This window comes from Oncorhynchus kisutch, linkage group LG12 (assembly GCF_002021735.2).
Source record: "Oncorhynchus kisutch isolate 150728-3 linkage group LG12, Okis_V2, whole genome shotgun sequence".
In the NCBI taxonomy this organism is placed as follows: domain Eukaryota; kingdom Metazoa; phylum Chordata; class Actinopteri; order Salmoniformes; family Salmonidae; genus Oncorhynchus; species Oncorhynchus kisutch.
The window spans coordinates 48,961,478-48,986,014 of record NC_034185.2 but is presented as its reverse complement, the minus strand read 5'-3'; the positions used below and the strand labels follow the sequence as shown (position 1 = coordinate 48,986,014).

The 24,537-nt window shown below is 42.4% G+C and overlaps 1 long non-coding RNA gene across 1 annotated transcript; it reads left to right on the top strand.

Moving 5' to 3' along the window:
- Positions 1–13,579: 13,579 nt before the first annotated feature.
- LOC116376549 (uncharacterized) lies at positions 13,580–16,272 on the top strand. Its single transcript, XR_004211987.1, has 3 exons — positions 13,580–13,646; positions 15,382–15,527; positions 15,637–16,272. It is a non-coding gene; the product is annotated as an uncharacterized LOC116376549 (long non-coding RNA).
- The last annotated feature ends 8,265 nt before the right edge of the window (positions 16,273–24,537 follow it).

Below are 24,537 nucleotides of genomic sequence, written 5' to 3'. Positions count from 1 at the left end.
ACTGGTGACTCTATAAACCCATCGGATAGCTGATCCAAAACAACTCGCAACAGTCGTGTTCAAGTAATGTGGTATCTGTAGGATACAACAGGGTAGCTGGATTGCATTGTGTCTTTTCAACTATACCCATGTCCCATAGATCTGTAATCACTACTGTAGTAGCGTCCAAAGCTCCTTGCTAATGGGATACTGTTTTGCGCAAGGTGGGGCAACACCTGTCAAGCACACTGATTCCAAATCCAAAATTCCACACTCATTTTTCTTCGTAGTCCAAATAGGATGGTTCTGAACCATAGATTCCTACATCAATCATTGGACCAATAGAAGTTGATAATGGTTTGGTCTGTTTCATATCTGCTGCTCTGCTGTTGAGCCGCAGAGAGCTTCTTAAATTTCTGTACAAGTATTGTGTCATTGTGACTGTTGCCTTGTTTCCATCTTCCATTGGACGGATCCTTCTTCTCCTGGCCACTTCTCATAAAATCACATATTCTTTTCCAACAATCTTGTTGCCAGTGACCAGAAAACCCGTAATAATGACATACCCCAGGTTTCTTTTCTACTGAACGAATAATGTTGTTGGTTTCACTCGAAACATGCATAACTCTGATAACCACATCTCGTGGATGCTTAAAAGTTTCTGACCAACTGTTTTGGAGATGCTGATTTGTGTGTGATTACTGTCACTAGAAGTTTGCCTTTACTTCCGTTTACAGGCTGTGTTCTGGTTGGCCTAAGACATCGTTCATCACTGCTGTCAGAATCTGTTGACTCAAAGACAGACAGTGCTGACCAGTTGCTTGAAACATGATCTACCTTGCCCAATTCAGTGGGAGAATAGATAGAGGAGACAGAGAGCCCACAGGTGTGGGTCACGTCTGACTTTTTCACCCGTGTCTCCTGCTCTACTTTGAAACGTATGTTTATATCACTAGACAGTGAATTTAAAATCTCATTCATCCGGAAGAGCTGTTCCGCCCTCTTCCAGAGTGGTTTTCTCACTTAGCAATGACATTACCTTAACATCAAAAGTTGTATAATATATCTCTAGGTTAATATATATATTTTGGGGTTAAATAAATACCTTGTCCTATACAGTTGGAAGTTTACATACACTTAGGTTTGAGTTATTAAAACTAGTTTTTCAACCACTCCACAAATTTCTTGTTAACAAATTATAGTTTTGGAAAGTCGGTTAAGACATCTACTTGTGCATGACAATTTTTCCAACAATTGTTTACAGACAGATTATTTCACTTATAATTCACTGTATCACAATTTCAGTGGGTCAGAAGTTGACTGTGCCTTTGAACAGCTTGGAAAATTCCAGAAAATATTGTCATGGCTTCTGATAGGCTTCTGATAGGCTGATAGAAGCTTCTGATAGGCTCATTGACATCATTTGAGTCAATTGGAGGTGTACCTGTGGATGTATTTCAAGGCCTACCTTCAAACCCAGTGCCTCTTTGCTGGACATCATGGGAAAATCAAAAGAAATCAGCCAAGACCTCAGAAACAATATTGTAGACATCCACAAGTCTGGTTCATCCTTGGGAGCAATTTCCAAATGCCTGAAGGTACTACGTTCATCTGTACAAACAATTGTACTCAATATAAACACTCAATATAACCACCCTGGGACCACACAGCCATCAAACTGTTCAGGAAGGAGACACGTTCTGTCTATTAGAGATGAACGTACTTTGGTGCGAAAAGCACAAATAAATCCCAGAACAACAGCAAAGGACATTGTGAAGATGCTGGAGGAAACAGGTACAAAAGTATCTATATCCACAGTAAAACGAGTCCTATATCGACATAACCTGAAAGGCCGCTCAGCAAGGAAGAAGCCACTGCTCCAAAACCGCCATAAAAAAATCCAGACTACGGTTTGCAACTGCACATGGGGACAAAGATCATACTTTTTGGAGAAATGTCTTCTAGTCTGATGAAACAAAAATAGAACTGTTTGGCCATAATAACCATCGTTATGTTTGGAGGAAAAAGAACACCATCACAAGCGTGAAGCACGGGTGTGGCAGCATCATGTTGTGGGGGTGCTTATATTGAAGCAACAACTCAAGACATCAGTCAGGAAGTTAAAGCTTGATCGCAAATGGGTCTTCCAAATGGACAATGACCACAAAGCATACTTCCAAAGTTGTGGCAAAATGGCTTAAGGACAACAATGTCAAGGTATTGGAGTGGCCATCACAAAGCCCTGACCTCAATCCTATAAAATATTTTTGGGCAGAACTGAAAAAGCGTGTGCGAGCAAGGAGGCCTACAAACCAGCTCTGGATGGGCCCAAATTCACCAAACTTATTGTGGGAATCTTGAGGAAGGCTACCCGAATCGTTTGAACCAAGTTAAACAATTTAAAGGCCATGCTACCAAATACTAATTGAGTGTATGTAAACTTCTGAACCACTTGGAATGTGATGAAAAGAAACAAGCTGAAATAAATCATTCTCTCTACTATTATTCTGACATTTCACATTCTTAAAATAAAGTGGTGATCCTAACTGACCAAAGACACGGACTTCTTGCTACTATTAAATGTGAGAAAAACTGAGTTTAAATGTATATGGCTAAGGTGTATGTAAACTTCCGACTTCAACTGTACATATACATACATATACAGAATTTCCTGAATTGTTTTACTCTGTACTGTAAATACTGTATTCTCATCATAGATCATGCTAATATTTCTACTACAACATTGCATTTTAGTTACACTGTTTATACACATGACATATTTATTCATATAGTGGACTCTTGACACAGCTCACTCTAATACACATACTGCTGCATATTATTCATAGCATATCTAGTGTAAATTCATCCGGTGTACATACGTATAGATTACATTTGGATTAATGCTACAGTGCTATTCGGATTGTTAGTTAGACATTTATTTATTTATTTAGATTAATTGTGTACTGCATTGTTAGAAGGTAGTAAAATAAGCATTTCGCTGCACCCACTATAACATCTAAAAACTGTGTACGCAACCAATAAACTTTGATTTGATTTGAATATTGTTAGATGTTCTCAAAGCAAATTCTGAACATACAGTACTGCACTGTGTACTCGCACAATATCCCACAAATACTTTTGGCACAATCAAATCCTTCTGCATTCCTTTGCAACTATCCAAGAGCTGAAAAGACAAACAAAACTGGTTAGAAGTATTCATAAAATAAAATTAGCACATAAATGGACTTGGTGTTGTCCCACCTGGAGGGTTCCCTGTCACAATTGTATCTCTCCAAACACACCTGACACACGCAAATAACTCACAATAGTAACATATTCACGTTCATTGCTGATTTCACAGGGATTAGACATTGTTAATGTTGGGAGTGAACGTGCTGTTTCAGTTATGTGGGTGTGTCAGGTGTGTTCGCAGAGATACAATTGTGACGGGGGAGCTCACAAGGTGGGGCAGCACAATGCCCATTTATGTTGCAATCTTGTGAAAACAAAGTTTTGTTTGTAATTTCAGCTCTTGATGAGTTGCGAAGGACTGCAAAATGATTTAATTGTAACATAACTATTTGTGGGGAGATTGTGTGAGTATACAGTCTTTTCAGAACATAAAATTATAACTCTTACACAAATCATAGAATGGAGATGCATTCCCGAACCTATAGAGTGGAAGAAAAGTTTTCATTAAACCTGTCAGTCATCTTTGTTGTTAAAGTTGTATGCTGCACCAATTATATGTTCCAAACAAAAATAGCACATACAGGTAACTCACAAAATAAAGGAAACCCCAACATAAAGAGTCTTGATAGGGTGTTGGGACAACATGAGCCAGAACAGCTTCAATGCACCTTGGCATAGATTCTACAAGTTTCTGGAATTCTTTTGGAGTGATACGACACCATTTTCCCCCAAGAAATTCCATATATTGGTGTTTCGTTGATGGTGGTGGAAAATTCTGTAGCCGCCACAACAACCACAGTTACTCCAACTACAACCACAGCTGCCACTACAAACCCAACAGCTGCTGCCATGACAACAACAGCTGCTCCAACTACAACCATAGCTGCTGCTACGACAACCATAGCTGCTCCCAAATACAAACAGATGCCACCACAACATCCATTGTTACTGCAACAACAACCACAGCTGCTGCCTCCAATGGCAGCCTCCAGTTGAAGATAAGTCTTCTCACAATCTGCCTGGCTGTGATGTCATATCTGCTTCACTCATACTGGTTGACTAATCATCATCTTGAGAGCATACCTCAACATACGCAAACCAAATCCTATTCAGAATTTTTTATAAACCGTGTGATTCGAACCCTGAGTGCTGATTGGCTGAAAGCTGTAGTATATAAGACCGTATATGTTTCTGACAAAATATTTTACGTTGGTAACCAGTTTATAATGGCAATAATGCACCTCTGTGGTTTGTGGTAAAGGGCCAATATACCATGGCTAAGGGTTGTATCCAGGGACTCCACGTGCCTAAGAACAGCCCTTAGCCATGGTATCCTTTGGTCGTATACCACACCTCCTCAGGCCTTATTGCTTAAATATATCATAAAATAATATTTAGTTTGAAGAGAGTAAAGATTCCTAGAGAGAAAATGAAATAGCTGTAGGATCTTCTAAAACAACTGCTGCTACTAGGTCCCCTTCACCCTGAAGTAATCATCCTTGAAGTCACCGCAATAACTTGTTTATTTTATATCTATTATAACTCAACATTTTATTTGTGGAATTATGCACTTTGGCTCAGTATTACATAACAATGCTTTGAGTACCTCAAATAATTTAAGAAAAAAATTCATGAAGTAGTATCTATTTATTTTCTGTATGTATACAGAATGTATACAGAACAAAAATATAAACGCAACATGCAACATTTTCAAAGATGTTTCTGAGATACAGTTCATAGAAGGAAATCAGTCCATTGAAATGATTTGAAATGAGGCCCTAATCAATATATTTCACATGACTGGGAATACAGATATGCATCTGTTGGTCACAGATACATTTTTAAAAAAGGTAGGGGTGTGGATCAGAAAACCAGCCAGCATCGAATGTGACCACCATTTGACTCCTGCAGTGCAACACATCTCATTCACATAGAGTTGATCAGGCTGTTGATTGTGGCCTGTGGAATGTTGTCCCACTCCTTTTCAATGGCTGTGCGAAGTTGCTGGATATTGACGGAAACTGGAACATGCTATTGTACACGTCAATCCAGAGCATCCAAAACATGCTGAATGGGTGACATGTCTGGTGAATATCCAGGTTACGGAAGAACTGGGACATTTTCAGCTTCAAGGAATTGTGTTCAGATCCTTGGACCTTCTATTTCACCTCACAATTGACCAACACTTTGTTACGTTCATATTTTTGTTCAGTATTGGGTTGAAATTCACTGCTCGAATGAGGGATCTTACAGATAATTGTATGTGTGGGGTACACAGATGAGGTAGTTTTTCATGTTGAACACTATTATTGCACACAGAGCGAGTCCATGCAATGTATTATGTGAGTACATTTTTCCTCCTGAATGTATTTAGTCTCGCCATATCAACTGGGTTGAATACTTACTGACTCAAGACATTTCATATTTTATGATATTATTATGTTTTCATTCTTAAAACATAATTCCACTTTGACATTATGGGGTATTGTGTGTCGGCCAGTGACACAAAGTCTCAATTTAATACATTTTAAATGCTGGCTGTAACACAACAAAATGTGGAAAAAGTCAAGATTCTGTAATACAGCTATTCTTAGATCATTATCATTGGTATAATAATAGCCTTTATTTACTTTATCAAAGACGTGGTTTGTAGACGTGTCATCAACGGTTGTCTTCATATGTATGCGGAAACATATGGGTGTGGTGTCATTGGAAAAATAACCTTGCATGTTTGTGGTTTTGGCATTTCCTTAGGAAAATTAGCTTGATGAAAACAAAATAAACGTATCACAAAGATTATGTAATAGATTAATTTACATTATGCATCGCAATCAAACACAATTGATACATTAAATGGGTCCAGGGGTGTAATCATTACAATGGCGTTTCTATTGAGCAAGTTCAGCAAACAGGGAGGGACCTATCTGAATCTGTACAATAGAAACAATAGTTGTAGTTGTAAAACAGAACATTTTGCAACTGTTTGTACAAATGATTGCACCCCTGGTATGTGTGTCTCCATGTACTGCTAGATCAGGAATTCAGTCATAACGTGGGGGAGGCCTCATTCATTCTTCTTCAAAAGATGATTACGACACAACTCAGCACACCTTTTTCTACAAGGTGACGTAAGCACACATTTTCCTTTACATCTCATTTATCATAATGATGTCATGAAGGTTGTGCTTTAAACTATAAAGGCTGTAGCAATGCAGGAGCTTAGTATGTATTGGAGGTGCACAGTTACTGAACACTGAGGATTTCAGCTACAACATCACAATTAAAACAATTTGGTAAGTGTGGTTTTTGAAATATTGTGTTACATATATTTTTTATTATGATAAGACTTCTGTGTATTTTTAAAAGTGATCTTTTGGAAGAAACATTTGTGTATGTTAACTGACAAGGCTAAAACTCGTAAAACTCCCTCTATACCGCTGTTCCTTGTCCTTGTTCAGCCATGGATTTTATCACCTCAAATCATCTCTAGTGAAATTCTTATTCCAGTTACCAAGGGTCTGATCAGAATATCTGACCCCTTGGTCCAGGAATCATCTTCTTTAACCTAGAGTGCTTTGTCCTGATAGAGGAATTCAATTTATAGTTTTTTCAGCAGAGTTTGCTCTGTGTTATGGTAAATGTGTAAAAACACTAAATCAAAGGATTACATTCTCATTTGAAAATCTACAGATTTAGTGGTAAATCTATACATGTACAGATTATACAATAACACATGCACTGTAGCGTATCTATGTGTTTTTATTCAGCTGACCTCTTAGCCAGGTCTAAATAAAAAAATATGCCTTCTGACCTTAACATGACTTCCTGGATAAATAAATCATGGTTAAAATAATAAATAAAAGTAAAAAATACAAATCTGAATTAATAAAATATAAAATATCATGAAAAATAAATTGTGGATCACTTGATTAAAAACATCACAAACAAGACTTACTGTACACAAACAGACAAAAACACTGCATTTACCATTAGTGATCTCTGTCCACAATATTCAAGTTTATATTACATTCTGTTGATAAATATTTGTATTTTACATTTCAATTAATCATGTGAGCCCATCTCTCTGTGACCACAGACTAAAAAGAAAACAGTTTCAAAGATGAACAGAAAAAATCTCATAGTCCTTCTTATGATTATAGGTAAGTTCATTCTCTAGTCTTTAAATTGTAGCTCATTATGCAATTCTAAAAGGCGTCCTAAAATCTATGCTTTTTAAATTGCAACAGCATCAGGGAATGCCCAAAGCCCAACAACGAGTGCCCCCACAACAACCACAGCTTCTGCTGCAACCACAACCACAGCTGCCCCCACCACCACGACAGCTGGCATGACGACTACCACAATTCCGGTCACAATAACCACAGCTGCTTCGACTACAACAACAGCAGCAACCACCACAATCACAGGAGCTGCCACCACAATCCCTACTGCTCCTACTATAACCACAGCTCCTGTCACGACAACCACAGATGCTCCAACTACAACCACAAATGGAGTCACAACATCCACAGTTTCTCCCACAACAATCACAGCTGCTGCCACAACAACCACAGATGCTCCAACTACAACAACAAATGGAGTCACAACAACCACAGTTTCTCCCACAACAACCACAGGTGATGCTACAGTCACCACAGCAGGCATCACAACTACCACAGTTGCTCATTCAACAACCACAGCCGCTCCAACTACAACCTCAACTACGTCCATGATGACCACCACAGTTCCTGCCATGACAACGACACCTGCAACTGCTGCAGCAGCCACCACAAACACAGTTGCTGCGACAACAACCACAGGTGCTCCAACTACAACAACAGCTACTGCTTCAACCACAACCACAGCTGCCCCCACGACCACCACAGCTGGCATGACGACTTCCACAATTCCGGTCACAACAACCACAGCTGCTTCGACTACAACAACAGCAGCAACAATCACCATCACAGGAGCTGCCACGACAACCACTCCTGCCGCTACTACAACCACAGCTCCTGTCATGACAACCACAGATTCTCCAACTACAGCCACAAATGGAGTCACAACATCCACAGTTTCTTCCACAACAACCACAGCTGCTGCCACAACAACCACAGGTGCTGCCACAACAACCACAGCTGCCCCCACCACCACCACAGCTGGCATGACGACTACAACAATTCCGGTCACAACAACCACAGCTGCTTCGACTACAACAACAGCAGCAACCACCACAATACAAGGAGCTGCCACCACAATCCCTACTGCCGCTATTACAACCACAGCTCCTGTCATGACAACCACAGATGCTCCAACTACAGCCACAAATGGAGTCACAACATCCACAGTTTCTCCCACAACAACCACAGCTGCTGCCACAACAACCACAGGTGCTGCAACCACAACCACAGCTGCCCCCACGACCAGCACAGCTGGCATGACGACTACCACAATTCCGGTCACAACAACTACAGCTGCTTCGACTATAACAACAGCAGCAACCCCCACAATTACAGGAGCTGCCACAACAACCACAGCTGCTGCCACAATAACCACAGCCGCTGCCACAACAACCACAGCTGCTGTCACAACAACCACAGCTGCGCCAATTACAACAACAAATGGAGTCACAACAACCACAGTTTCTCCCACAACAACCACCGGTGCTGCCACCACAACCACAGGTGCCGCCACGGTCACCACAGCAGGCATCATAACTACCACAGATGCTCATTCAACAACCACAGCCGCTCCAACTCCGACCTCAACTACGTCCATGATGACCACCACAGTTCCTGCCGTGACAACGACACCTGCAACTGCTGCAGCAGCCACAACAACCACAGTTGCTGCAACAACAACCACAGGTGCTCCAACTACAACAACAGCCACTGCTGCAACCACAACCACAGCTGCCCCCACGGCCACCACAGCTGGCATGACGTCTACCACAATTCCGGTCACAACAACCACAGCTGCTCCAACTACAACCTCAAGTACGTCCATGATAACAACCACAGTTCCTGCCGTGACAACGACACCTGCAACTGCTGCAGCAGCCACCACAGCCACAGTTGCTACAGCAACAACCACAGCTGCTCCAACTACTACCACAGCTGCTGCAACCACAGCTGCCCCCACGACCACAACAGCTGGCATGACGACTACCACAATTCCAGTCACAACATCCACAGCTGCTTCGACAATAACAACAGTAGCAACCACCACAATCACAGGAGCTGCCACCACAACCCCTATTGCTCCTAACACAACGACAGCTCCTGTCATGACAACCACAGATGCTCCAACTACAATCACAAATGGAGTCACAACATCCACAGTTTCTCCCACAACAACTACAGCTGCTGCCACAACAACCACAGGTGCTGCAACCACAACCACAACTGGCCCCACAACCACCACAGCTGGCATGACGACTACCACAATTCCGGTCACAACAACCACAGCTGCTTCGACTACAACAACAGCAGCAACCACCACAATCACAGGAGCTGCCACCACAATCCCTACTGCTCCTACTACAACCACAGCTCCTGTCATGACAACCACAGATGCTCCAACTACAACCACAAATGGAGTCACAACATCCACAGTTTCTCCCACAACAATCACAGCTGCTGCCACAACAACCACAGGTGCTCCAACTACAACAACAGCTACTGCTGCAACCATAACCACAGCTGCCCCCACGACCACCACAGCTGGCATGACGACTTCCACAATTCCTGTCACAACAACCACAGCTGCTTCGACTACAACAACAGCAGCAACCGTCACCATCACAGGACCTGCCACCACAACCACTACTGCCGCTACTACAACCACAGCTCCTGTCATGACAACCACAGATGCTCCAACTACAACCACAAATGGAGTCACAACATCCACAGTTTCTCCCACAACAACCACAGCTGCTGCCACAACAACCACAGGTGCTGCAACCACAACCACAGCTGCCCCCACGACCACCACAGCTGGCATGACGACTACCACAATTCCGGTCACAACAACCACAGCTGCTTTGACTACAACAACAGCAGCAACTACCACAATCACAGGAGCTGCCACCACAACCACTACTGCTCCTACTACAACCACAGCTCCTACCACAACAACCACAGGTGCTGCAACCACAACCACAGCTGCCCCCACGACCACCACAGCTGGCATGACGGCTACAACAATTCCGGTCACAACAACCACAGCTGCTGCCACAACAACCACAGCTGCACCAATTACAACAACAAATGGAGTCACAACAAACACAGGTGCTGCCATCACAACCACAGGTGCCGCCACAGTCACCACAGCAGGCATCACAACAACCACAGTTGCTCATTTAACAACCACAGCTGCTCCAACTACAACCTCAACTACGTCCATGATAACAACCACAGTTCCTGCCGTGACAACGACACCTGCCACTGCTGCAGCAGCCACCACAGCCACAGTTGCTGCAACAACAACCACATCTGATCCAACTACTACCACAGCTACTGCTGCAACCACAGTTGCCCCCACAACCACAACAGCTGGCATGACGACTACCACAATTCCGGTCACAACAACCACATCTGCTTCGACTACAACAACAGCAGCAACCACCACAATCACAGGAGCTGCCACCACAACCACTACTGCTCCTACTACAACCACAGCTCCTGTCACGACAACCACAGATGCTCCAACTACAACCACAAATGGAGTCACAACATCCACAGTTTCTCCCACAACAACCACAGCTGCTGCCACAACAACCACAGGTGCTGCAACCACAACCACAGCTGCCCCCACGACCAGCACAGCTGGCATGACGACTACCACAATTCCGGTCACAACAACTACAGCTGCTTCGACTATAACAACAGCAGCAACCACCACAATTACAGGAGCTGCCACAACAACCACAGCTGCTGCCACAATAACCACAGCCGCTGCCACAACAACCACAGCTGCTGTCACAACAACCACAGCTGCGGCAATTACAACAACAAATGGAGTCACAACAACCACAGTTTCTCCCACAACAACCACCGGTGCTGCCACCACAACCACAGGTGCCGCCACGGTCACCACAGCAGGCATCATAACTACCACAGATGCTCATTCAACAACCACAGCCGCTCCAACTCCGACCTCAACTACGTCCATGATGACCACCACAGTTCCTGCCGTGACAACGACACCTGCCACTGCTGCAGCAGCCACCACAGCCACAGTTGCTGCAACAACAACCACATCTGATCCAACTACTACCACAGCTACTGCTGCAACCACAGTTGCCCCCACAACCACAACAGCTGGCATGACGACTACCACAATTCCGGTCACAACAACCACATCTGCTTCGACTACAACAACAGCAGCAACCACCACAATCACAGGAGCTGCCACCACAACCACTACTGCTCCTACTACAACCACAGCTCCTGTCACGACAACCACAGATGCTCCAACTACAACCACAAATGGAGTCACAACATCCACAGTTTCTCCCACAACAACCACAGCTGCTGCCACAACAACCAGAGCTGCTGCCACAACAACCACAGCTGCTGCCATCACAGCCACAGGTGCCGCCACAGTCACCACAGCAGGCATCACAACAACCACAGCTGCTTCGACTACAACAACAGCAGTAACCAACACAATCACAGGAGCTGCCACCACAACCACTACTGCTCCTACTACAACAACAGCTCCTGTCACGACAACCACAGATGCTCCAACTACAACCACAAATGGAGTCACAACATCCACAGTTTCTCCCACAACAACCACAGCTGCTGCCACAACAACCACAGCTGCTGCCACAACAACCACAGCTGCGCCAATTACAACAACAAATGGAGTCACAACAACCACAGTTTCTCCCACAACAACCACAGGTGCTGCAATCACAACCACAGGTGCCGCCACAGTCACCACAGCAGGCATCACAACAACTACAGTTGCTCATTTAACAACCACTGCTGCTCCAACTACAACCTCAACTACGTCCATGATAACAACCACAGTTCCTGCCATGACAATGACACCTGCCACTGCTGCAGCAGCCACCACAGCCACAGTTGCTGCAACAACAACCACAGCTGCTCCAACTACTACCACAGCTACTGCTGCAACCACAGCTGCCCCCACGACCACAACAGCTGGCATGACGACTACCACATTTCCGCTCACAACAAGCACAGCTGCTTCGACTACAACAACAGCAGCAACCACCACAATCATAGGAGCTGCCACCACAACCACTACTGCTCCTACTACAACCACAGCTCCTGTCACGACAACCACAGATGCTCCAACTACAACCACAAATGGAGTCACAACATCCACAGTTTCTCCCACAACAACCACAGCTGCTGCCACAGCAACCACAGATGCTCCAACTACAACAACAAATGGAGTCACAACAACCACAGTTTCTCCCACAACAACCACAGGTGCTGCCACCACAACCACAGGTGCTGCCAACACAAGCACAGGTGCCGCCACAGTCACCACAGCAGGCATCACAACTACCACAGTTGCTCATTCAACAACCACAGCTACTCCATTTACAACCTCAACTACGTCCACAGATGCTCCAACTACAAACACAGTTGGCGTTGCAAAAACCACAGCTTCACCAACTACAACTACAGCTGCTACCTCTATAACCACAGCTGCTGCCACTTCAACCACAACAGCTGCTCCCACAACTACAGCTGCCACCACAACAGCCACAGATTCTCTAACTACAAACACAGCTACTGCCACATCAACAACTTATCCAACTACAACCACAGTAGCTTCCTCTGCAACCACACCTTCTGCCACAACAACTATACCTGCTGCCACTACTACCACAGCTGCTCAAACTGCAACCAACGCAGCAGCCAACACAACCACAGCAGCTGCCACAACAACCATAGTTGCTGCCACAACAACCACAGCATCTCCAACTACAATCACAGCTGACAAAACAACAACCACAGTTTCTGCCACAAAAACTACAGATGCTCCAACTACAACCACAGTTTTCGTTACAACAACCACAGCTGCTCCTATAACATCCACAGCTTCTGCCATAAACACCACTGTACCAACGACAACCAAAATTGTTCCCACAACCACCACAGCCACCGCTACCACAACTAAGTCAACAGCGGCACCGACAGCGAATGAGGGGTCAATGGGATTAGGATTCAGAATGTTCCGTGCATTCCAAAGTGACTATACTGATTCTTCCACAACAGCATATCAGGAACTGGCAGAAAATGTTACCACAGAGGTAATCAGCTCATCTTTTAAAAACATTGTGTCATTAACATGGTGTCACTGACTTAGTTACTGACTTAATTAGTATACAAATTATTGATACTAATTTGTAATTTTTTTTTACAGGTGAATCATGGTTACAAAATAATTTACCCTTCAACATACGTAAGGTGTAGGATTATTCAGTTCACGTAAGTAACAATAATTGTTTCTGTATGTCTATGAATCTCTCCATTCAAATATAATTATCTCAAAATAACAGTGATAGTGATATAAGTTTGAATCATACACTGCTCAAAGAAATAAAGGGAAGACAAAAATAACACATCCTAAATCTGAATGAATGAAATATTCTTATTAAATACTTTTTTCTTTACATAGTTGAATGTGCTGACAACAAAATCACACAAAAATGATCAATGGAAATCAAATTTATTAACCCATGGAGGTCTGGATTTGGAGTCACACTCAAAATTAAAGTGGAAAACCACACTACAGGCTGATCCAACGTGGATGTAATGTCCTTAAAACAAGTCAAAATGAGGCTCAGTAGTGTGTGTGGCCTCCACGTGTCTGTATGACCTCCCTACAATGCCTGGGCATGCTCCTGATGAGGTGGCGGATGGTCTCCTGAGAGATCTCCTCCCAGACCTGGACTAAAGCATGTAGCGAGACATGATGTCCCAGATGTGCTCAATTGGATTCAGGTCTGGGAAACGGGCGGGCCAGTCCATAGCATCAATGCCTTCCTCTTGCAGGAACTGCTGACACACTCCAGCCATATGAGGTGGCTGAGCACATGAGCATTGTCTTGCATTAGGAGGAAACCCAGGGCCAACCGCACCAGCATATTGTCTCACAAGGGGTCTGAGGATCTCATCTTGGTACCTAATGGCAGTCAGGCTACCTCTGGCGAGCACATGGAGGGCTGTGCGGCCCCCCAAAGAAATGCCACCCCACACCATGACTGACCCACCGCCAAACCGGTCATGCTGGGGGATGTTGCAGGCAGCAGAACGTTCTCCATGGCGTCTACAGACTCTCTCACATCTGTCACATGTGCCCAGTGTGAACCTGCTTTCATCTGTGAAGAGCACAGGGCGCCAGTGGCGAATTTGCCAATCTTGGTGTTCTCTGGCAAATACCAAACGTCCTGCACGTGTTGGGCTGTAAGCACAACCCCCACCTGTGGACGTCGGGCCCTCATACCACCCTCATGGAGTCTGTTTCTGACCGTTTGAGCAGACACATGCACATTTGTGGCCTGCTGGAGGTCATTTTGCAGGGCTCTGGCAGTGCTCCTCCTGCTCCTCCTTGCACAAAGGCAGAGGTTGTGGTCCTGCTGCTGGGTTGTTGCCCTCCTCCACATCTCCTGATGTACTGGCCTGTCTCCTGGTAGCGCCTCCATGCTCTGGACACTACGCTGACAGACACAGCTCGCATTGATGTGTCATCCTGGATGAGCTTCACTACCTGAGCCACTTGTGTGGGTTGTAGACTCATGCTACCACTAGAGTGAAAGCACCGCCAGCATTCAAAAGTGACCAAAACATCAGCCAGGAAGCATAGGAACTGAGAAGTGGTCTGTGGTCACCACCTGCAGAACCACTCCTTTATTGGGGGTGTCTTGCTAATTGCCTATAATTTCCACCTGTTATCTATTCCATTTGCACAACAGCATGTGAAATTTATTGTCAATCAGTGTTGCTTCTTAAGTGGACAGTTTGATTTCACATAAGTGTGATTGACTTGGAGTTACATTGTGTTGTTTAAGTGTTCCCTTCATTTTTTTGAGCAGTGTATATTAAGAAAACAAATACAAATAATTACTATACCTTGTCTTGTTTTCTTAATACTTTCTTGGAAACAACGGTTTAAGATCTGACCTCGAAATGAAAACTAAATCTTTATATATTTCGTTTACAGAAGAGGGTCAATTATTGTCAACATGACCCTTATTTTCAAGAACCAGACAGTGGTTCCCAATGTAACGAGTGTGGAGCAGGGATTGAATGACTCTCTGTCTCACGGGAACACCTTCCTTGACATTGACACAACCTCCATTACTGCAAGTAAGTTAAGCCATCACTGCTGACCTTGTCATTGTCGTCACTCTCCACATTGACTTATGGCACTCTATATTGGGTAAATTTTTATGAGATAACTTCTGTGGTGTTACAGGAACTACAACTTCTGCAGCCACCACATTTGCCGCAACTACCACAGCCACCCCCACAACAACAACAACAGCTGGTCCTACACCAAACACAGCTGCTTCAACAACATCTGTTGTTGAATCAACAATAAACAATGCTGCCGCCTCCAGTGGAATAAGCTACAAGACAAGTCTACTCATCTGTCTTGTTATGTTGTCACAACTGCTTGACTAATACTGATATAACTGATCACCACTGTGACAGGGAAACTTACCAACAATGTAATCATATTAATTATTAGAACTGTATACTATTTATTATTATTTATTACCCCAAAATGTACAGGGAAAAGATTAATTGCTATGGAGAACATGAGAATATTGAACAGCTTGAGGATAATGTAAGAAAAAAGATAGCTGTTCTACCAATTATCAACAGGATTCTAAGAATCTTGATAGTTATTCCTTCTACTTACTGCACTAATACTTATTGTATCTGAATGGTGTATTTATACTGTTTTGTAATTCACTATTACTCATACTTTGAATGAAGAAAATGCTGGGTTCGTTTTCTGTACCTGATTAATGAAGAAATTAAATTAAATGCAATCCATTACCTGAAAAGACATTCACTTCCCTTAAGTTACATTTCAATAATTATTATTGTGTGCCAACTGCATCTGTTATATCTTGTTTACATACAACATAAATACCACTTTATTTCTATTATAGGAATGAGATGATATGAATATCAGAAGATCAATTTCAAGCCGAACAGGACATTTGTTTACAACAAAAACATAGACAACATAGGCAACAAAAACAAAGACAATGGTTATGATACGGTTGGACAGTTATCACAGAAAGTTTTTTTTAAATTCATGAATATCCGAAGGTATATTTCATATGTCGAAATTCATAAAAATATTAGACTGACTGTAATATGTTACTGGGTGTTTGTGAAGTGAAATATGTTGTTAACACACTTTAAAAATGGGATAAACGAGATTAGTCCTTTCAGATATCATTTTTTGTTCCGCTTACATATTTCATTGTTCATCTCCTATAGTCTTGAGGGAGGGCTTTGAACACACCTCAACCATTTTTTTGCCACCCTGTTTTCACCAATTATGTATCTATGTATTTCTCTGCTAGAGTTGATGTATTAGAGAGAGGCATTACAGACATAAAACCAGTGTCTGTCTCACATGTACACAAAACTGTGTCACGTATCACATCAAGGCAGAAAGATTAACATATGAGAATCAAGAACATTTTGATGGCAAATAAAGGCCTAATCACAAACGGTTCATGCTATGCTAACTGAATGGTGATCTTAGAGTATGTTGTTAATTTATATGCCATCTAACTTCAGGCTCTTTGTAGAAGGTATCAACCTCAGAAAAATAACAATGAAGGGACTTTCAACCTCAACCCATCCAGTAAAAATACCATGCCTAAATAGAATTATTTGCAGACTTGATTGATTTGATACAGGACTTAGTAAATTGAGTAAATTCATTAGTAAGAGGGAACTACAGCGCACAAGGCAATGTTTAATAGATTGTTTTATTTATTTCTACATTACAAAATTAATCTTACCTCCAAATGTTTTCTTGCTGGTTCCGAATTTCTCATTGTGGTGACAACAGATTGTCTCGCATATCCTGAGAAAGCTTCTACTAAAGTAAGATATGGAATTGTTTCATGCCGGTCATACCATGGATAATTTAGCTATTTGATTTTTAATTTTGGGGTAACTTCATTTTTGTACATTATTATTATTTCATGAAATGTGGAATTTGGCCTTTACTACTATAGCCCATAGAAACACATTGAATAGAACATTCATAAATGGTAAAAAAGACAGTCAAAAAACAAATCATGAGGAATAAGATTTTGAAGTGTCTGTTCTCTAATTATGAGACATAAGAAAACTCAGCGTCTGTGCCACCAGTAAGTACAGATAGTAGTATAAATCCCCTGGCACAGTCCCCGCAGCCGGACAACTTTCTCACGTTTTCTGGAAGGAAATGCTGTAGGAACGCTCAACCGGTGTCGCTCATTCAGCCGACAGAAACTTTCAACCGGTTTTCCCCATTAAGCAGCGGGTCGGAGTCAGAGGCCGAGTCTTCTCTGGTCTCTACTCCTCCAGTTACGGGGTCTGAGACGCCGAAGCTTCCCACCATTAGCTCTGACAAATTGAAAACTCTAGTCATTGGCGACTCCATTACCCGCAGTATTAGACTTAAAACGAATCATCCAGCGATCATACACTGTTTACCAGGGGGCAGGGCTACCGACGTTAAGGCTAATCTGAAGATGGTGCTGGCTAAAGCTAAATCTGGCGAGTGTAGAGAGTATAGAGATATTGTTATCCACGTCGGCACCAACGATGTTAGGATGAAACAGTCAGAGATCACCAAGCGCAACATAGCTTCTGCGTGTAAATCAGCTAGAAAGATGTGTCGGCATCGAGTAATTGTCTCTGGCCGCCTCCCAGTTAGGGGGAGTGATGAGCTCTGCAGCAGAGTCTCACAACTCAATCGCTGGTTGAAAACTGTTTTCTGCCCCTCCCAAAAGATATAATTTGTAGATAATTGGCCCTCTTTCTGGGACTCACCCACAAACAGGACCAAGCCTGACCTGCTGAGGAGTGACGGACTCCATCCTAGCTGGAGGGGTGCTCTCATCTTATCTACCAACATAGACAGGGCTCTAACTCCTCTAGCTCCACAATGAAATAGGGTGCAGGCTAGGCAGCAGGCTGTTAGACTTAATGTTAGATCCCTTACTTCAAAGGCAATTATAGTCAATCAACTAATCACTGATCATAATCTTGATGTGATTGGCCTGACTGAAACATGGCTTAAGCCTGATGAATTTACTGTGTTAAATGAGGCCTCCCCTCCTGGCTACACTAGTGACCATATCCCCCGTGCATCCCGCAAAGGCGAGGTGTTGCTAACATTTACGATAGCAAATTTCAATTTACAAAAAAAAGAGACGTTTTCGTCTTTTGAGCTTCTAGTCATGAAATCTATGCAGCCTACTCAATCACTTTTTATAGCTACTGTTTACAGGCCTCCTGGGCCTATATACAGCGTTCCTCACTGAGTTCCCTGAATTCCTATCGGACCTTGTAGTCATAGCAGATAATATTCTAATCTTTGGTGACTTTAATATTCACATGGAAAAGTCCACAGACCCACTCCAAAAGGCTTTTGGAGCCATCATCGACTCAGTGGGTTTTGTCCAACATGTCTCTGGACCCACTCACTGTCACAGTCATACGCTGGACCTAGTTTTGTCCCATGGAATAAATGTTGTGGATCTTAATGTTTTTCCTCATAATCCTGGACTATCGGACCACCATTTTATTACGTTTGCAATTGCAACAAATAATCTGCTCAGACCCCAACCAAGGAACATCAAAAGTCGTGCTATAAATTCACAGACAACGCAAAGATTCCTTGATGTCCTTCCAGATTCCCTCTGTCTACCCAAGGATGCCAGAGGACAAAAATCAGTTAACCACCTAACTGAGGAACTCAATTTAACCTTGCGCAATACCCTAGATGCAGTTGCACCCCTAAAAACTAAAAACATTTCTCATAAGAAACTAGCTCCCTGGTACACAGAAAATACCCGAGCTCTGAAGCAAGCTTCCAGAAAATTGGACGGAAATGGCGCCACACCAAACTGGAAGTCTTCCGACTAGCTTGGAAAGCCCTTACTGCTGCTCGATCATCCTATTTTTCTAACTTAATTGAGGAAAATAAGAACAATCCGAAATTCCTTTTTGATACTGTCGCAAAGCTAAGTAAAAAGCAGCATTCCCCAAGAGAGGATGACTTTCACTTTAGCAGTGATAAATTCATGAACTTCTTTGAGGAAAAGATTATGATTATTAGAAAGCAAATTACGGACTCCTCTTTAAATCTGCGTATTCCTTCAAAGCTCAGTTGTCCTGAGTCTGCACAACTCTCCCAGGACCTAGGATCAAGAGAGACGCTCAAGTCTTTTAGTACTATATCTCTTGACACAATGATGAAAATAATCATGGCCTCTAAACCTTCAAGCTGCATACTGGACCCTATTCCAACTAAACTACTGAAAGAGCTGCTTCCTGTGCTTGGCCCTCCTATGTTGAACATAATAAACGGCTCTCTATCCACCGGATGTGTACCAAACTCACTAAAATTGGCAGTAATAAAGCCTCTCTTGAAAAAGCCAAACCTTGACCCAGAAAATATAAAAAACTATCGGCCTATATCGAATCTTCCATTCCTCTCAAAAATTTTAGAAAAGGCTGTTGCGCAGCAACTTACTGCCTTCCTGAAGACAAACAATGTATACGAAATGCTTCAGTCTGGTTTTAGACCCCATCATAGCACTGAGACGGCACTTGTGAAGGTGGTAAATTACATTTTAATGGCATCGGACCGAGGCTCTGCATCTGTCCTCGTGCTCCTAGACCTTAGTGCTGCTTTTGATACCATCGATCACCACATTCTTTTGGAGAGATTGGAAACCCAAATTGGTCTACACGGACAAGTTCTGGCCTGGTTTAGATCTTATCTGTCGGAAAGATATCAGTTTGTCTCTGTGAATGGTTTGTCCTCTGACAAATCAACTGTAAATTTCGGTGTTCCTCAAGGTTCCGTTTTAGGACCACTATTGTTTTCACTATATATTTTACCTCTTAGGGATGTTATTCGAAAACATAATGTTAACTTTCACTGCTATGCGGATGACACACAGCTGTACATTTCAATGAAACATGGTGAAGCCCCAAAATTGCCCTTGCTAGAAGCATGTGTTTCAGACAGAAGGAAGTGGATGGCTGCAAACGTTCTACTTTTAAACTCAGACAAAACAGAGATGCTTGTTCTAGGTCCCAAGAAACAAAGAGATCTTCTGTTGAATCAGACAATTAATCTTAATGGTTGTACAGTCGTCTCAAATAAAACTGTAAAGGACCTCGGTGTTACTCTGGACCCTGATCTCTCTTTTGAAGAACATATTAAGACCATTTCAAGGACATCTACGTAACATTGCAAAAATCTGAAACTTTCTGTCCAAAAATGATGCAGAAAAATTTATGCTTTTGTCACTTCTAGGTTAGACTACTGCAATGTTCTACTTTCCGGCTACCCAGATAAAGCACTAAATAAACTTCAGTTGGTGCTAAATACGGCTGCTAGAATCCTGACTAGAACCCAAAAAATTGATCAGATTACTCCAGTGCTAGCCTCTCTACACTGGCTTCCTGTCAAAGCAAGGGCTGATTTCAAGGTTTTACTGCTAACCTACAAAGCATTACATGGGCTTGCTCCTACCTATCTCTCTGATTTGGTCCTGCCGTACATACCTACACGTACGCTACGGTCACAAGACGCAGGCCTCCTAATTGTCCCTAGAATTTCTAAGCAAACAGCTGGAGGCAGGGCTTTCTCCTATAGAGCTCCATTTTTATGGAACGGTCTGCCTACCCATGTCAGAGACGCAAACTCAGTCTCAACCTTTAAGTCTTTACTGAAGACTCATCTCTTCAGTGGGTCATATGATTGAGTGTAGTCTGGCCCAGGAGTGGGAAGGTGAACGGAAAGGCTCTGGAGCAACGAACCGCCCTTGCTGTCTCTGCCTGGCCGGTTCCACTCTTTCCACTGGGATTCTCTGCCTCTAACCCTATTACAGGGGTTGAGTCACTGGCTTACTGGGGCTCTCTCATGCCGTCCCTGGAAGGGGTGCGTCACCTGAGTGGGTTGTTTCACTGATGTGGTCATCCTGTCTGGGTTGGCGCCCCCTCTTGGGTTGTGCCATGGCAGAGATCTTTGTGGGCTATACTCAGCCTTGTCTCAGGATGGTAAGTTGGTGGTTGAAGATATCCCTCTAGTGGTGTGGGGGCTGTGCTTTGGCAAAGTGGGTGGGGTTATATCCTTCCTGTTTGGCCCTGTCCGGGGGTGTCCTCGGATGGGGCCACAGTGTCTCCTGACCCCTCCTGTCTCAGCCTCCAGTATTTATGCTGCAGTAGTTTATGTGTCGGGGGGCTAGGGTCAGTTTGTTATATCTGGAGTACTTCTTCTGTCCTATACGGTGTCCTGTGTGAATCTAAGTGTGTGTTCTCTAATTATCTCCTTCTCTCTTTCTTTCTCTCTCTCGGAGGACCTGAGCCCTCGGACCATGACCCAGGACTACCTGACATGATGACTCCTTGCTGTCCCCAGTCCACCTGGCCGTGCTGCTGCTCCAGTTTCAACTGTTCTGCCTTATTATTATTCAACCATGCTGGTCATTTATGAACATTTGAACATCTTGGCCATGTTCTGTTAAAATCTCCACCCGGCACAGCCAGAAGAGGACTGGCCACCCCACATAGCCTGGTTCCTCTCTAGGTTTCTTCCTAGGTTTTGGCCTTTCTAGGGAGTTTTTCCTAGCCACCGTGCTTCTACACCTGCATTGCTTGCTGTTTGGGGTTTTAGGCTGGGTTTCTGTACAGCACTTTGAGATATCAGCTGATGTACGAAGGGCTATATAATAAATTTGTTTTGATTTGATATATATATATATATATATATATATATAATTTTTATTTTATCGATATCTCTAGCTTAAATTGACAGATTTTGATGGGGATTTTTTTAAATTATGTTAATTAGATTGACGTACGACTGCGTCAATAGAGAAGGATTTTATTGTATTTTTTAAACCAATTATTGGCCAAAGTTGTATCATGGAAATGTCATCAGATGGCATAAACTTTAAATATTTTGTGTTTTTTTAAGGGTGAATTGATTGTCCACATATGCATATCTATATATATACTTTATTTAAAGCTACAAAGTTGTTTGTTCATCATCCTGATTGACTAGAATATATTCAGGGCCGTGTATAGCCTTTTGGGGGCCCTAAGTGAGATTTCTTTGGTGGGGCCCCCCACAAAGCGGGCAAAAACATTTAATGGCCTCTCTCTTGATGGCGGAGAGAATATGTTATATATATGTTATAAAGTTAATTTCCTGCAATTCCACACATTTTGCCATGGGTCTGAGAAAACAATTTAGCTATTTTATTAGACATTTGTTTTGCTCTTTTAAAGCACATTTACTGCATTTCTACTCATTTTTTCATGGTTCAGAGAGAACATTTTGCAACTTTTTATCAATTATCTGGAGACATATTTGCAGTTTTAAAACACGTTTTCTGAAGTTCTATACATTTTGCCATGGGGCGGAGACAACATTTAGCAATTGTATAATGCTACTTATTTTGTCATGGGGCAGAGAGACATATTTGCAGTTTTAAAAAAAAGTTCCTGCAATTCTACACATTTTGCAATGATTTATGTCATGTTAATAATATCTGAGTGAGAGTGACTAGCAAAATCAATAGGGACTCCTAGATGTCAGAGCCCTGGGCACGTGCCCGGTCGGTATTCGGCCATGATTACAGACCCTGGTTCGATTCCAGGCTATTTCACAACCGGCCGTGATTGAGAGTCCCATAGGGCAGCGCACAATTGGCCCAGCATCGTCCGGGTTAGGGTTTTGTAAATACGAATTTCTTCTTAACTGACTTACCTAGTTAAATGAAAGTTAAAGTAATGATGGACTATCATTTCTCTTTGCTTATTTAAGGGAAATTCCCCCACAACCACAGCCTCTCTAACTACAACTTCAGCTGCTCCTAAATAAGCCACGGCTGCCACAACAACATCCATTGTTGCTGCAACAACAACCACAGCTGCTGCCTCCAGTGGAATTTGCTTCAAGACAAGTGTTCTCACAATCTGCCTGGCTGTGATGTCTGGTTCACTCATACTGGTAGACTAATCATCATCTTGATAGCATACCTCAGAATACACATATCAAATCCTATTCATCATTTTTTTTATAAACCGGTTGATTCGAGCCATGAAAGCTGATTTGGTGAAAGCCATAGTGTATCACACCTTAAACCATGGGTATGACAAAAACAACCTGGTCTACTTACGTTGGTAATCAGTTTATAAAAGCAATATGAAACTTCGGGGGTTTGTGGTATACGGCCAATATGCCATGGCTAAGAGCTGTATCCAGGCACTCCACGTGCTTTAGAACAGACCTTAGCCGTGATATATTGGTCATATGTCACACCTACTCGGGTCTTATTGCTTATATATATAATGAAAATAATATGCATTTTGAAGAGAGTAAAGATTCCTAGAGAGAAAATGAAATATCTATAGGATCTTCTAAAACATCTGCTACTTGGTCCCCTTCACCCATAAGTAATCATCCTCATCACAGTAATACCTTATTTAGTTATTTTGTATTTATTATAACTAAACATTGTATTTTGTGCTATTATGCACCTCACTTTAATCCTGTATTAAACAAAAAATGTTGAATACTTTGAATAAATGAAGAAAAAATTATTAGGTAGGATGTACTTATTTTATTTAAAATGTATTTGATGTATTAAAATGTACTGTATGCCATTTAAATTGACATTATTATAACGTGTGAATTAGCTGTATGACATGAAATGTGGAATATGTTTTACATACAGTGCATTAAACAAGAATTCAGACACCTTGACTTTTTCCAAATTTTGTTACTTTAGCCTTATTCTAGAATGGATAAAAAAAAATATATATAATAATAATAATAATTCTGATCAATCTACACACAATATCCCATAATGAAAAAGCAAAAACAGTTTTTTTTAAATGTTTGCTACTGTATTAATAATAAAAACAGAAATACCTTATTTACATAATGATTATAATTATCTCAGACCCTGCGACTGAAAAATGAGCTCAGATGCATACTGCTTCCATTGATCATCCTTGAGATGTTTTTACAACTTGTTTGGAGTCCACCTGTGGTAAATTCAATTAATTAGACATGTTGACAGTGCATGTCAGAGCAAAAAACAAGAAA